This window comes from Oncorhynchus mykiss, chromosome 11 (assembly GCF_057628025.1).
Source record: "Oncorhynchus mykiss isolate SJ-2025 chromosome 11, ASM5762802v1, whole genome shotgun sequence".
Taxonomy (NCBI): Eukaryota; Metazoa; Chordata; class Actinopteri; order Salmoniformes; family Salmonidae; genus Oncorhynchus; species Oncorhynchus mykiss.
The window spans coordinates 67642679-67657528 of NC_143032.1; the positions used below are offsets into that span (position 1 = coordinate 67642679).

At 42.9% G+C, this 14850-nt stretch overlaps 1 protein-coding gene across 3 annotated transcripts in view; it reads left to right on the forward strand.

The window, feature by feature from the left end:
• The first annotated feature begins 596 nt into the window (after positions 1 to 596).
• Positions 597 to 14850, forward strand: part of LOC110536247 (neuropeptide FF receptor 1) — a 72737-nt gene continuing 58483 nt past the window's right edge. For 2 of the 3 annotated variants that reach the window (XR_005034719.2, XM_036936147.2), the window contains exons 1-2: positions 630 to 978; positions 7274 to 7327. The gene's annotated coding sequence lies outside the window, so the exon portion shown is untranslated. Of the gene's footprint in view, positions 979 to 7273; positions 7328 to 14850 lie in introns of all 3 variants that reach the window. The other variant, XR_002475390.3, reaches the window with a different exon arrangement.

Here is a 14850-nt window from a genome sequence, read left to right on the forward strand (position 1 = left end):
GGCTAAATACATTTTTCAATTCAGTGTGCTTGTGCGATCATGAGATTTATTCAGATCCTGTGCTTTTCAGGAAAATACTGTAAGATTGATCATAGTATTCATGGTATAGATAGATACGAAACACAATTCAATGGGTGAAATCTATTTTAGTGTAATTAACATGTTGCATGGGTTCTTGTCCATCTGCCTTCCCCACCCCCCCAAGCCCCCCTCTCTAACCCATCCTGTAACCAACGGTAATATGATGAATTAATCAAACAACGTTTGCTGGGTGAAAATAAAGGGTGTATTTCAGTGGTGGAGTTTTGGACAATACTGATTTGCTTGAATCTGGCTCTCATAGTGTCCTTGAATTAGCAATTAATGAATCAGCCTTGTTCACCATTCCAGCTGAGAATTGAATTCACCACATGGTGTGGGCTTATGTGCCTTCAGCCCCTTGTGGGAATGAGTTTAATTGGCAAGTTAGAACTTCAACAATTTGACACAGGATTGAAAAAATAGCTATTGTAGGGCTTACTGAATTCAGAGTGTCAGAAAACCACCTCAGTTCTCAAGGGGAGAGGTTTAGTGCGTGCGTGTGCACGTGCGTGCCGGGTGGAGGGAGTGTGTATGGTGAAGGGACGTGCACAGTAGGCTATGCTAGGCATGTATGCTTGTTAGGTGGGTACTTGCTCCCATGGACTTTGTGTGATTGACACAGCTCCCTAAACTCAGTAGCTCAGTTGGACTTGAGAGGCGAGGCATTAAGATGAGAAATATGGAATTACCTCGCCAAGCCGCATGTCGCGTTGAGTTTGCTAAATTTGATCAGCAATGAATAATCAATTCCTGCAACTCGATTTGGTTTAATTGGGAAAACGTCTAGGCTATTCTGCGACAACCACTCGTGGCGTGTTTATTCATCAACATTTGCATAGCTTATAACTATTTTCAACTTCTGTCAAAGTAATTGGAGTGAAGCGCTCGCTCAAGAAGGTAGGCTTTTTCTCAAATGTTTGGGCGTTATTGCTGCATGGGTCAATAACTGTCAATGAATCGCATGTATGTTCTCAGAAGTAGCCTAATATTGCATTACCTTTTGTAAAGTATATATTTTTATCCGCAAGATTCTAGACGCATGCTAGCAGCTGTGCTTCGTGGGTTTTTAGAACAAAACGAGTATATTTTGTTTAACCTGTAAATTTAAAGTAGCATTGCTCTCAATCAGAAAAAAAGGTTGACCTGAAGCAATACATTTTCATATAAATATATTTTTGGGACGAAACGATCAATAAAAAGGTAAGTTCACAGATATTGAATTACTTTTACTTGCATACGAGGCATTTGCACAAACATTGGTTTATGTTAGGTCGGTGTGCTATGCCAGCCAGAATAAATATTTACTATCCAATATTTTCCATCTACATGACCGTAGAAAATATTCATTTTTTAGGGTATTAAAGATTAGGCTATTTGCCTTCCCCTCATTTGAAATTCCCATATTTTTTCAAATCAGTTACACTTTGGAGCGAGGGGGAGAGATTTTTTTTAAAAGAGTATTTTTAAACCAGTAACTGGGTTTCCATTCAAATGGAGACAGATTTTCATATGAATATTCTAGAATCCGCATAAAGAAAATATGAGCCTTTTCCAACCCAGTGTTATGTTTCCACCAAATGGACTTGTTGCGGATAAAAATCAGCTAATGAGGTAATGCACACAGAGTACTTTTTCGCTTAGATTTTTATTCAGTACATTACAACTTAAAGTTCAATGTGTTTCCATCGCATTTTCAACTCTATGGATAGTTTTGTCACGAAAACTGTTGCGTTAAATAGCAAATGTGCCTACTCTGGTCTTGGCACCTGCGCTCTAGCCAACCGCTCACAGACACTGGGCGGGTTGTCAAGGATTTTATTATTATGGATAAGAGCGAGAATATTTGTTTTCGTCAAATGGCATTCAAGCACCGATCATCATGTCACCAGAATAAAACCCTCGATATTTTTTTGGGAAAGCGCCATCGAACTCGTTACCGCGCACTTTCACCAGCCTGATAATTTCATTTATTTCAACTGTAGCCTAATAAACTGCATGTTTTCCCAAATCGTTGTGGGATGACCACACACGATATATAATCTCGTGACTCCAAATTTACTTCTATATGATATTTATTGTATCTCTATTTCCGCATAATGGAGTTTCCACCGATTTATTTTTCCCCCGCATAATTCCTTTTACCGACCCAAAAAGATCCCACCATGTGAAGAACAAATGATCAGTTGACATTTATACTTCCTGTTTCCATCACAGCTGTCATTAATTTTTGTGTATATGATATGACTTAACTCGCATAAAAACTGCATGGAAACGTGCTTAGTGATCTTAAAAAATAGTTACAATATCGTTGAATGTGTGATACTTTGTACCAAATACAGTATATGCTATAAAGATATGAGTAATTGCTTCAGTGTGTGCTAGAAATGAGAGTATGTGTAACAATTCACTGGGTGACATTTAGCCAAGAGTGGTGTGAACTGGCCAAGGATGCATGGTTTCAGTCTCAAGTAGCCTTACTGTGTAGTGCTGCTGTTGAGTGGAAATCCCGTCTTCTATCTTGTATTTGAGGTGAAGATGGACTGAAATGAGAGACACAGCTTTGACTCCTTTAGTGAGGTGATGAGTACAGAGGTGATGTGTCAGAGAGAATTGTCTACCTCAACTGTGCCGCTACAAATGAGCCTTTATCCCCATAGTCAGAAATAACAAAGCACATTTCTTAAAAGTTCAGTACATGGGTAGGTATCTGCAAAAATGTACACTTGACAACTACATGAAAAAAATCATTTTATAACTCTGCTAGTCCAGTGAGGACTGAGGAGTCAAACTTAAAATACTCTTCACTGTCCTTGATAGCAGATGATATTGGCATAAGTGTGTGTTGCTCCAGGCATCATGGGTGATTCCTCATGAAACTAGAACAAAAAATACCATGATTTTAGAGATTTTCACAAAACGGAATCCATAGAAGGGTCCTTTGGAGGAAGGTGAACCCTTGCAACGAAGAACCGTTATGTGCATTTTGAAAAGTTCTGATATTGACAAATCCACACATTTTGACACCACTTCAAATGAGTGGATTTGGCGATTTCAGCCATGCCCGTTGCTGACGCGTGTTCAAAATCGAGCATACAGCCATGCAATCTCAATAGACAAACATTGGTACAGTAGTAGTAGTACTGAAGAGCTCTGTGACTTTCAACGTGGCACCGTCATAGGATGCCACCTTTCCAACAAGTCAGTTTGTCAAATTTCTGCCCTACTAGAGCTGCCCTGGTCAACTGTAAGTGCTGTTATTGTGAAGTGGAAATGTCTAGGAGCAACAACGGCTCAGTTGCGAAGTGGTAGGCCACACAAGCACACAGAACGGGACCGACAGGTGCGTAAAATTGTTCTGTCCTCAGTTGCTACACTCACTACCGAGTTCCAAACTGCCTCTGGAAGCAACGTCAGCACAATAACTGTTTGTCGGGAGCTTTGTGAAATGGGTTTCTATGGCCGAGCAGCCGCACCCAAGCCTAAAATCACCATGTGCAATGCCAAGCGTCTGCTGGAGTGGTTTAAAGCTTGCCGCCATTGGACTCTGGAGTAGTAGAAACGCGTTCTCTGGAGTGATGAATCATGCTTGACCATCTGGCAGTCCAACGGACAAATCTGGGTTTTGCGGATGTCAGGAGAACGTTACCTGCCCCAAAGCAGTGCCAAGTGTAAAGTTTGCCAAAAGAGGAATAATGGTCTGGGGCTGTTTTTGGTTTGGATTAGGCCCCTTAGTTCCAGTGAAGGGAAATCTTAATGCTACAGCATACAATTACATTCTAGATTACTTTGTGCTTACGACTATGTTGCAACAGTTTGGGGGAGGTCCTCTTCTGTTTCAGCATGGTAATGCCCCCGTGCACAAAGCGAGGTCCATACAGAAATGGTTTGTTGAGATTGGTGTGGAAGAAATTGACTGGCCTCCACAAAGCCCTGACCTCAACCCCATCGAACATCTTTGGGATAATTTGGAACCCCGACTGCGAACCAGGCTTAATCGCCCAACATCAGTGCCCGACCTCACTAATGATTTTGTGGCTGAATGGAAGTAAGTCCCTGCAGCAATGTTCCAACATCTAGTGGAAAGCCTTCCCAGAAGAGTGGAGGCAGTTATAGCAGCAATGGGGGACCAACTCCATAGTAATGCCCATGATATTGGAATGAGTTGTTTGACGAGCAGGTGTCCACATACTTTTGGTCATGTAGTGAGTGTATTTATCTTTTTGGTGGGAATGTGTATACCGCTTTCCAAAATTATACTATACGCAATTATACTTGCTTGTTTTTGATTTTATATTTTGGTTGACTTTTGGATGACATAAAGAGCATTGTGTTGAAAACTGTGCAATATTTAAAAGTGAGAATCGCAGAATGGTGAATTTACAAAATGACTAGAGTTGACTGTGTGATATTAGGTTGCTTCTTGTGTAAATATTTTCCTTCTCGATTTGACTGATTTCAAAGTTTAGTGCGGTGATTTCAAAGTTGACCTATTTTGGCATTGCACATGGTGATTTTAGCCTTGGGTGCGACTCCTAGGGCATTGAAACCCATTTCATGAAGCTCCCGACAAACAGTTCTTGTTATAGACACCCCTCAGCCCCCAGCTCTGCCCTGGACACCATATGTGAATTAATTGCCCCCCATTTATCTTCAGAGTTTGTACTGTTAGGTGACCTAAACTGGGATATGCTTAACACCCCGGCCATCCTACAATCTAAGAACGATGCCCTCAATCTCACACAAATAATCAAGGAACCTACCAGGTACAACCCTAAATCCGTAAACATGGGCACCCTCAAGATATCATTCTGACCAATCTGCCCTCTAAATAAACCTCTGCTGTCTTCAACCAGGATCTCAACGATCACTGCCTCATTGCCTGCGTCCATAATTGGTCCACGGTCAGACGACCACCCCTCATCATTGTCAAACGCTCCCTAAAACACTTCAGTGAGCATGCCTTTCTAATCGACCTGGCCTCATTCCGTCAGTAGAGAATGCCTGGTTATTCTTTAAAAGTGCTTTCCTCACCATCTTAAATAGGCATGCCCCATTCATTTAGAACTAAGAACAGATATAGCCCTTGGTTCACTCCAGACTTGACTTCCCTTGACCAGCACAAAAACATCCTCTGGCGTATTGCATTAGCATCGAATAGCCCCCGCAATATGCAACTTTTCAGGGAAGTTAGGAACCAATATACACAGGCAGTCAGGAAAGCAAAGGATAGCTTTTACAAGCAGAAATTCGCATCCTGTAGCTTTAACTCCAAAAAGTTCTGGGACACCTGAAAGTCCATGAAGAATACGAGCACCTCCTCCAAACTGCCCACTGCACGGAGGCTAGGAAACACTGTCACCACTGATAAATCTACGATAATCAATCATTTCAATAAGCATTTTTCTACAGCTGGCCATGCTTTCCACCTGGCTACCCCTACTCCGGTCAAAAGCTCTGCACCCCCCCCATAGCAACTTGCCCAAGCCTCCCCCATTTCTCCTTCACCCAAATCCAGATAGCTGATGTTCTGAAAGAGCTGCAAAATCTGGACCCCTACAAATCAGCTGGGCTAGACAATCTGGACCCTCTCTTTATAAAATTATCCACGACAATTGTTGAAACCCTATTGCTAGCCTGTTCAAACCACTTTCGTATCGTCTGAGATCCCTAAAGATTGGAAAGCTGCCGCGGTCATCCCCCTCTTCAAAGGGGGAGCCACTCTCACTCTTTGTATGGAATGATCTGCAGAGCTTTATTGTTGTTGTACCCCCTCCCTTTTTCTCTCCAATATTGTGATATCCAATTGGTAGTTACAGTTTTGTCCAATCTCTGCAACTCTCCTCCGGACTCGGGAGAGGCAAAGGTTGAGAGCCATCCCTCCTCCGAAACACTACCCTGCTAAGCCGCACTGCTTGCTTTACACGGAACCCAAAACGGCTGCGCGTGTGCGCCATCGTGCATACATTTATTTTGTACCCCCACACCAAACGCGATCACTGCACGCAGGTTAAAATATTTTTAAAAACTCTGAACCAATTACATTAATTTGGGGACAGGTCAAAATGCATGAAACATTTATGGCAATTTAGCAAGCTAGCTAATTTGTCCTATTTAGCTAGCTTGCTGTTACTAGCTAATTTGTCCTGGGATATAAACATTGAGTTGTTATTTTACCTGAAATGCACAAGTTCCTTTACTCCGCCAATTAATCCACACATAAAACGGTCAACCGAATCGTTTATAGTCATCTCTCCTCCTTCCAGGCCTTTTCTTCTCAGGACTTTATATTGCGATTGGCAACTTTCAGAAATTAGGTGCATTGCCGCCACTGACCACGTTTGTCTTTGTCACCCACGTAACCAATGAGGAGATGGCACGTGGGGTACCTGCTTCTATAAACCAATGAGGAGATTGGAGAGAAAGGACTTTCTGTGCGATCTGCTTCACAAATAGCACAAACTTCTATTTTAGTCCTTGGCAACGCAGACGCTCATTGGCACGCACGCGCAGTGGGTGCAATAATTGAATAATATAGATTTCTACATTTATTATGCACGCGATGAGAGCGGTGTAGTCAGGGTGTAACCCAGAAGCCAGCTGCACCAATTATGTCAGAGGAAACACCGTCCAGCTGGCGACCAAAGTCTGCATGCAGGTACCTGGCCCGCCACAAGGAGTCACTGAAGCGTGATGGGACAAGGAAATCTAAATCCACCCCTAATCCGGACAATGCTGGGCCAATTGTGTGCCACCTCATGGGTCTCCCGGTCAAGGCTGGCTGAGACACTGCTTCTCACAGTTGTGTCAAGTTGCCTGGATGTCCTTTGGGTGGTGGACCATTCTTGATACACACGGGAAACTGGAGTGAAAAAAAAACAGCAGCGTTGCAGTTCTTGATACAAACTGGCGCGCCTTGCACCTGCTACCATGTTCAAAGGCATTTAAATATTTTGTCTTGCCAATTCACCCTCAATGGCACACATACACAATCCATGTCTCGAGGCTTAAAAATCCTTCTTTAATCTGTCTCCACTGATTTGAAGTGGATGTAACAAGTGACTTCAATAAGGGATCATAGCTTTCACCTGGGTTCACCTGGTCATGGAAGGAGCAGGTGTTCTTAATATTTGTACACTCAGTGTACGTTGTATGTTTGAATGTATTACATTTTTCTTAAATTTTGTTTATGCAGGGCTCCCTTGGAAAAGAGGCATTGGTCTCAATGGGACTCCCTGCTAAAATAAAGGTTAGTAATGTTATTATTTAAAATTTTTAAAAAAAAGTTTACCATCTAAATTGCAGTGGTCTGAAGGGATAGGTCCATTCTATGAATTCTCTGGTCCCACTTTAAATTACGTTCAGCTAATAAAGGCTTCATAAAGACTTCATAATGCTTTCATAAGAACTACATAAATGTGTTATAAAGCATCTATAACAGTATGTCGTGATTAATAAAAGGGTTCACAAATGTGACATAACTGTGTAACAATCACCAATGTCAAATGTGACAATCCACTATGTTGAATATGACAAACATGTGCATTATAAAGGGTGACATGTTGTGCTGCAGGATGACACACGCTCTAAAGAGAAGTAATGTGACTAATGTGACACCAGGCAACAATTACCTTGATGAAAGCCACCAACATAAGGAAATTGAAAATGGCTTTGTTGTGAAACAAAGTTAAATGTTCCTCACAAACACGCACACAAAAAATATAGCAAGCCATACCGTGGGGTGCTGGGCCCAGTCAGGTCTTTGACAACAATATAACAAACCATACCGTGGGGTGCTGGGCCCAGTCAGGTCTTTGACACATTCACCCTCTCTACCGCTGAAAGATCAGCCACAAAATGTTGGCACCATTGTAACAGGTTGTAATCAAGTTTGGTCTCCATCTTGTAAACAGAAGAGGACTACCTGGTGCGGTAGTCTCAGGTATGGTAGGACTACTCCAAATCATCTCGGCTCTGACATACACAAACGCAAGCTTTGCAGTTCCATCAACCTATGTAAGAACTTCACACCCTACAGTAACCTTTGGATCATGAGAGAACTTTCATAAATCAGCAGAACTTTTAACCTACATATTGACACATTATGTAGTGTCCTGTAATGCTTTGTTTGAAATGAGACTTACCCCATAATGATGAAGCAATTTTTGCAAAATAAATAAATTAAATATCACATTTACGTAAGTATTCCGACCCTTTACTCAGTACTTTGTTGAAACACCTTTGGCAGCGATTACAGCCTTGAGGCTTTTGGGGTATAATGCTACAAGCTTGGCACACCTGTATTTGGGAGTTTATACCATTATTCTCTGCAGATCCTCTCAAGCTCTGTCAGGTTGGATGGGGAGTATCGTTTCACAGCTATTTTCAGGCCTCAATAGATGTTAGTTCGGGTTCAAATCCGGGCTCTGGCTGGGCCACTAAAGGACATTGAGACTTTTCCCAAAACCTCTCCTGTGTTGTATTGGCTGTGTGCTTTGGGTAGTGCTGCAGAGATGGTTGTCCTTCTGGAAGGTTCTCCCATCTCCACCGAGGAACTCTGGAGCTCTGTCAGAGTGACCATCGGTTTCTTGATCACCTCGCTGACCAAGGCCCTTCTCCTCCCATTGCTCAGTTTGTCCAGGCAGCCAGCTCTAGCAAGAGTCTTGGTGGTTCCAAACATTGTCCGTTTAAGAATGATGGAGGCCACGGTGTCCTTGGGGACCTTCAATGCTGCACACGTTTTTTTGTACCCTTCCACAGATCTGTGCCTCGACACAATCCTGTCTCAGAGCTCATGGCTTGGTTTTTGTTATGACATGCACTGTCAACTGTAGGACCTTCTAGACAGGTGTGTGCCTTTCCAAATCATGTCCAATCAATTGAATGTACAACATGTGGACTCCTGGTTGTAGAAACATCTCAAGGATGATCAATGGAAACAGGATGCACCTGAGCTCAATTTCGAGTCTCATAGCAAAGGGGCTGAATACTTATGTAAATGTAACATACACTCCTCAAAGAAAATAAAAAAAATGTGGCCCCCCCAAAGAAATGCCACCCCACACCATGACTGACCCACCGCCAAACCGGTCATGCTGGAGGATGTTGCAGGCAGCAGAACGTTCTCCACGGCGTCTCCAGACTCTGTCACGTCTGTCACGTGCTCAGTGTGAACCTGCTTTCATCTGTGAAGAGCACAGGGTGCCAGTGGCGAATTTGCCAATCCTGGTGTTCTCTGGCAAATGCCAAACGTCCTGCACGGTGTTGGGCTGTAAGCACAACCCCCACCTGTGGACGTCGGGCCCTCATACAGTCTGTTTCTGACCGTTTGAGCAGACACATGCACATTTGTGGCCTGCTGGAGGTCATTTTGTAGGGCTCTGGCAGTGCTCCTCCTTGCACAACGGTGGAGATAGCGGTCCTGCTGCTGGGTTGTTGCCCTCCTACGGCCTCCTCCACGTCTCCTGATGTGGCCTGTCTCCTGGTAGCGCCTCCATGCTCTGGACACTACGTTGACAGACACAGCAAACCTTCTTGCCACAGCTCACATTGATGTGCCATCCTGGATGAGCTGTACTACCTGAGCCACTTGTGTGGGTTGTAGACTCCGTCTCATGCTACTACTAGAGTGAAAGCACCTCCAGCATTCAAAGTGACCAAAACATCAGCAAGGAAGCATAGGAACTGAGAAGTGGTCTGAGGTCACCTCCTGCAGAACCACTCCTTCATTGGGGGATGTCTTGCTAATTGCCTATAATTTCCACCTGTTGTCTTCCATTTGCACAACAGCATGTGAAATGTATTGTCAATCAGTGTTGCTTCCTAAGTGGACTGTTTTTAATTTCACAGAAGTGTGATTGACTTGGAGTTACATTGTTGTTTAAGTGTTCCCTTTATTTTTTTGAGCAGTGTATAAACTCAGAAAAAAAAGAAATGCCCCTTTTTCAGGACCCGGTCTTTCAAAGATAATTCGTAAAAATCCAAATAACTTCAGATCTTCATTGTAAACGGTTTTGACTCTGTTTCCCATGCTTATTCAATGAACCATGAGCAATTCATGAACATGCACCTGTGGAACTGTCATTAAGACACTAACAGCTTACAGATGGTAGGCAATTAAGGTCAGTTATGAAAACTTAGGACACTATAAAGAGGCCTTCTACTGACTCTGGAAAAACACCAAAAGAAAGATGCCCAGGGTCCCTGCCCATCTGTGTGAACGTGCATTAGGCATGCTGCAAGGAGGCATGAGGACTGCAGATGTGGCCAGGGCAATAAATTGCAATGTCGGTACTGTGAGACGCCTAAGACAGCGCTCCAGGGAGACAGGACGAACAGCTGATCGTCCTCGCAGAGGCAGATCACGTGTAACAATACCTGCACAGGATCGGTACATCCGAACATCACACCTCCAGGTACAGGATGGCAACAACAACTGCCCGACTTACACCAGGAACACACAATCCCTCCATCAGTGCTCAGACTGTCCGCAATAGGCTTAGAGAGGCTGGCCCGTGGGCTTGTAGGCCTGTTGTAAGGCAGGTCCTCACCAGACATAACCGGCAACAACATTACCTATGGGCACAAACCCACTGTCGCTAGACCAAACAGGACTGGCAAAAAGTGCTCTCCACTGAAGAGTCACGGTTTTGTCTCACCAGGGGTGATGGTCGGCTTTGCGTTTATCGTCGAAGGAATGAGCATTACACAGAGGCCTGTACTCTGGAGCGAGCGATTTTGGAGGTGGAGGGTCCGTCATGGTCTGGGGCGATGTCACAGCATCACCGGACTGACCTTGTTGTCATTGCAGGCAATCTCAATGCTGTGCGTTACAGGGAAGACCTCCTCCTCCCTCATGTGGTACCCTTCCTGCAGGCTCATGCTGACATGACTCTTCAGTATCGCAATGCCACCAGCCGTACTGCTCGTTCTGTGCGTGATTTCCTGCAAGACAGTGTTCTGCCATGGCCAGCGAAGAGCCCGGATCTCAATCCCGTTGAGCACGTCCGGAACCTGTTGGATCGGAGGGTGAGGGCTAGGGCCATTCCCCCCCAGAAATGTCTGGGAACTTGCCTTGGTGGAGTGGAGTAACATCTCACAGCAAGAACTGGCAAATCTGGTGCAGTCCATGAGGAGGAGATCCACTGCTGTACTTAATGCAGCTGGTGGCCACACAAGATACTGTTACTCTTGATTTTGACCCCCCCCCCCCCCCCCCCTTTGTTCAGGGACACATTATTCAATTTCTGGTCGTCACATATCTGTGGAACTTGTTCAGTTTGTCTGTTGAATCTTATGTTCATACAAATATTTACACATGTTAAGTTTGCTGAAAATAAACGCAGTTGACAGTGAGAGGACATTTTTTTTTTTTTGCTGAGTTTATATATATTAATGTTTCTAAAAACCCGTTTTTGCTTTGTCTTTATGGGCTATTGTGTGTAGATTGAGGGGGGGAAAACGATTTAATCAATGTTAGAATAAGGCTGTAACAATGTTGAACAGTCAAGAGGTCTGAATACTTTGAGTGCACTGTACGTAATCTAACACTTATACAACTACTACAACCTTTTTTATTGGAATTCAAATTATTTTAACTTACTATTTTTTTTCACTGCCCACTGGCACCAGAAGTGGTCATTTGATTGTCGAACTCCATAACATGTGCGTTTACTGAACTACAGAAACACTGCTAACCAGATGGTGCATGCATACTGAATTAAAGGGAACTACACAAAAAAAAAAAGTTTCCTTCATTTTTCCCAGACCTCAAAATTGGTCCCCTGGTGTGATTTAGGCATTATTCTGAACACAGAAAATCCTAGGAAATCCAAACTTGATATTTTCTGGAGAAACCTGAAATAAAATGGAGCAAATCCGAAACCTGAAAAAACAAAACGTAGAAAACTGAGTAGTAAAAAAACAGAATTGGATTTTAAAGTGCCTTATCAACTTTTTTAGAGTGTGTATTCTTCTGCAGCACAGCATTTGGGGGAAAGTTGAGATCAGGTCCAACATTGTTTGGGCCATCCTAGAAAGAGTTTAGAGTAATACTTGTATAAACCATTTATCCAAAGTGACTTACATTTTGATGTGTCAGTGATCCTGGGAATCTTTACCATTATCCTGGTGTTGCAATGCTCTACCAAGATGCATGACAAGGTTATACATTTTTTGTGAAGCCTCCATTTTAATGTGATTTATAATGCCTTTATGCCACACTTCATAAAGAACAGGTTCATGTAATTTTTGACATGGTGGGTTATGTCTGATTTGACATGGGTTATGTCACACAGCTTTTCCATTTTATGAAGGCATTATGAACGCTTTATGACGCCTGTTTAAGCTGAACCTTTGTTGGAAGGAGACCAAATCAGTTTCTCTGATTTGAAATGACCCTATATTCAAGAGAATGCTGTGTCTCAACCGATGACTGGCACAACACAAACAGATCAGACAATGTAAACTAGGGTCTATGCTACAACATATGGGAAAATGATAAACATTTGAGTTGAATTATAAAATAGTTTGACAACCTTTTTTGTAAGCTTTCAAAGGACATTGATTTTGATATTTATATCTTAAAGCATCATTGACAAATAATGAATATATGTTTGAATAGTTGACTTTTTGGCCTTACCCAGGCCTCCTTTAAGACCGTAATGATTCATCTGTAGGAGCTACAAAGCAAAAATTGGTAATATATGAAGCTTTACCTCTTGCTCTGTGATGAGTATTTTTTTATTAAATAAAAATGCTCTTGCATAAAATATTCAGACATTAATAAATGAATATATATACAGTTTTTAATTTGGCTAGTCAAATATATATATTGTTGAACCTATCCACTCTACGGGCATATCAAAGTTCCAGTGGGATCTCTGCTAGTTTGAAAGTTATGGCCCATTTTTTGAGAGAAATTGGTAGGCAATGTAATCAATCACATCCCTCCTTTTACTGGTCATTGCACGTCCTTCGAATCGCCAGCAGAGGGCAACCATTTTGAATCGATTTTCACATTCTGTTGTTAATGGTTACATATTGGATCATGAAGACACTGCTTATATTAGAGCAAGTGGTAAAGCTTCATGACACCAATTCATAAAGGAAGTCTGGTTAAGGCCAAAATCTCACGTTTCAACTTCAATTAATTATTTCAATTATGCTTTATTAACATACAAATGTCATATCAACAACACTTCCCCCAAAACACCCTTCTATGTGTTAAGCGGGGTGGAGCAGGTGAACCCAAGTGCAGACTCAGACGAGGAGGCAGGGATAAGGTAACCAAGGTATTTATTGTAAAGCAGGGGGAGATGGGGTGCAGGCCAGGGGGAGCTCGGTTGGGTAGCAGGGAACCAGGAACTGGGGCAAGGGGAGTAGGGGAAGGGGAAGCTGGTCCGGAGCAGAATCCAAGGAAGCAGTATATTGGGGGGTCCAGGGCAGGGAAGCAAGACTGACGAGATGAGGGACTGGTGACACAGGGACCAGAGTCAGAGCGGACGGAACTGTAGCGGAGAGAAATGCAGCGTCAGGCTAGGGAAAACGAGCACCACAGGATAACGAGATCTATGCAGGAAAAAACTGCTTGAAATGCAGACTGACTGAACAGAGGCTACAATCTGGCAGGATGGGAGTGGCAGGACTGAGTATTTGTAGAGGTCTTGATTATGGAACAGGTTGCAGCTGGTGGGGATCTGCTCTGACTCCAGCACACCTGTTTCCACTCACACAATCAGATACACCCACACAGAGAGGGAGAGAGCACTAGGGGAGTGGTGGCAGGTTAGGGAGACACAGTATGAGAAGTAGAGGGTGTGGCAGGGCAGACGTAACACTATGGATTACATTTAGTGAAAATCCCACAAATCAAGGTATATTTGTTTTGTTCTAGTTTCCCCTAAAGGGAAAGGGTGTCATTTGGGACATAACCATAACTTCTTATCACCATTACCTCAGATAATAAGGGAAATATAAAAAAAATATTTGCATGACAATTACAGAAGATGGGTAGGTATAGACTTCTGAACCATTGAACTTGACACCAGTAAAAAACGTATGTGAATAACGGCATTGAATCAGTCCAGAGGCTATGACTCAGCTACTCACATCACTTACCGCCACAGGAGTTGTCCTGACCTACAGAATAATAACTTTCGAACACTGCTTGAAACCAGTTTGTCCTTGACATTGATCTCTACTCTCACACTGTGGAGGTGGTGATGACATTCTAATAATAGTGCCTATAGTCTTGTCACAGGATGATTCGTCTTTCAGTATTCTAGCACCTGGTCACAGCATGATTTCTTTGTAAAATAATTTAGCCAGTTACCGGGTGTGACCTGCTCGCTTTTTCTTTAAATATAGTTGATGGATGCAAGGAACAGGACATTAACTAGTAGTGATTTGACTGATCACTAATACACATGAAGGAGGCTCTCTCTGGCTGTACAATAATGTATGTAGGAGAGTCTTCAATGGCTCTGGGGGATAGGCTCATTCTGTTTAAGCCAATTAGAAGGAACTTGACGCTGTAGTGGATGCGGTTACGCAAAATCAGACTGCTTGGGCTACTCATATGCTGTGTGCAGCAGCAGTGCAGTTGATGGATACAGTGAACTGCTGCATGTTGCATAAATACTGTACATTTGACTATTGTGATGCATAATTGTCATGGTAATTTGATGTCCAGTCAATGAGCATTATGGGTCATTTTACCGAGTTTCAATATTGGCCTACAAATGTTTAAATGATTTACATTGTGATAAGGGG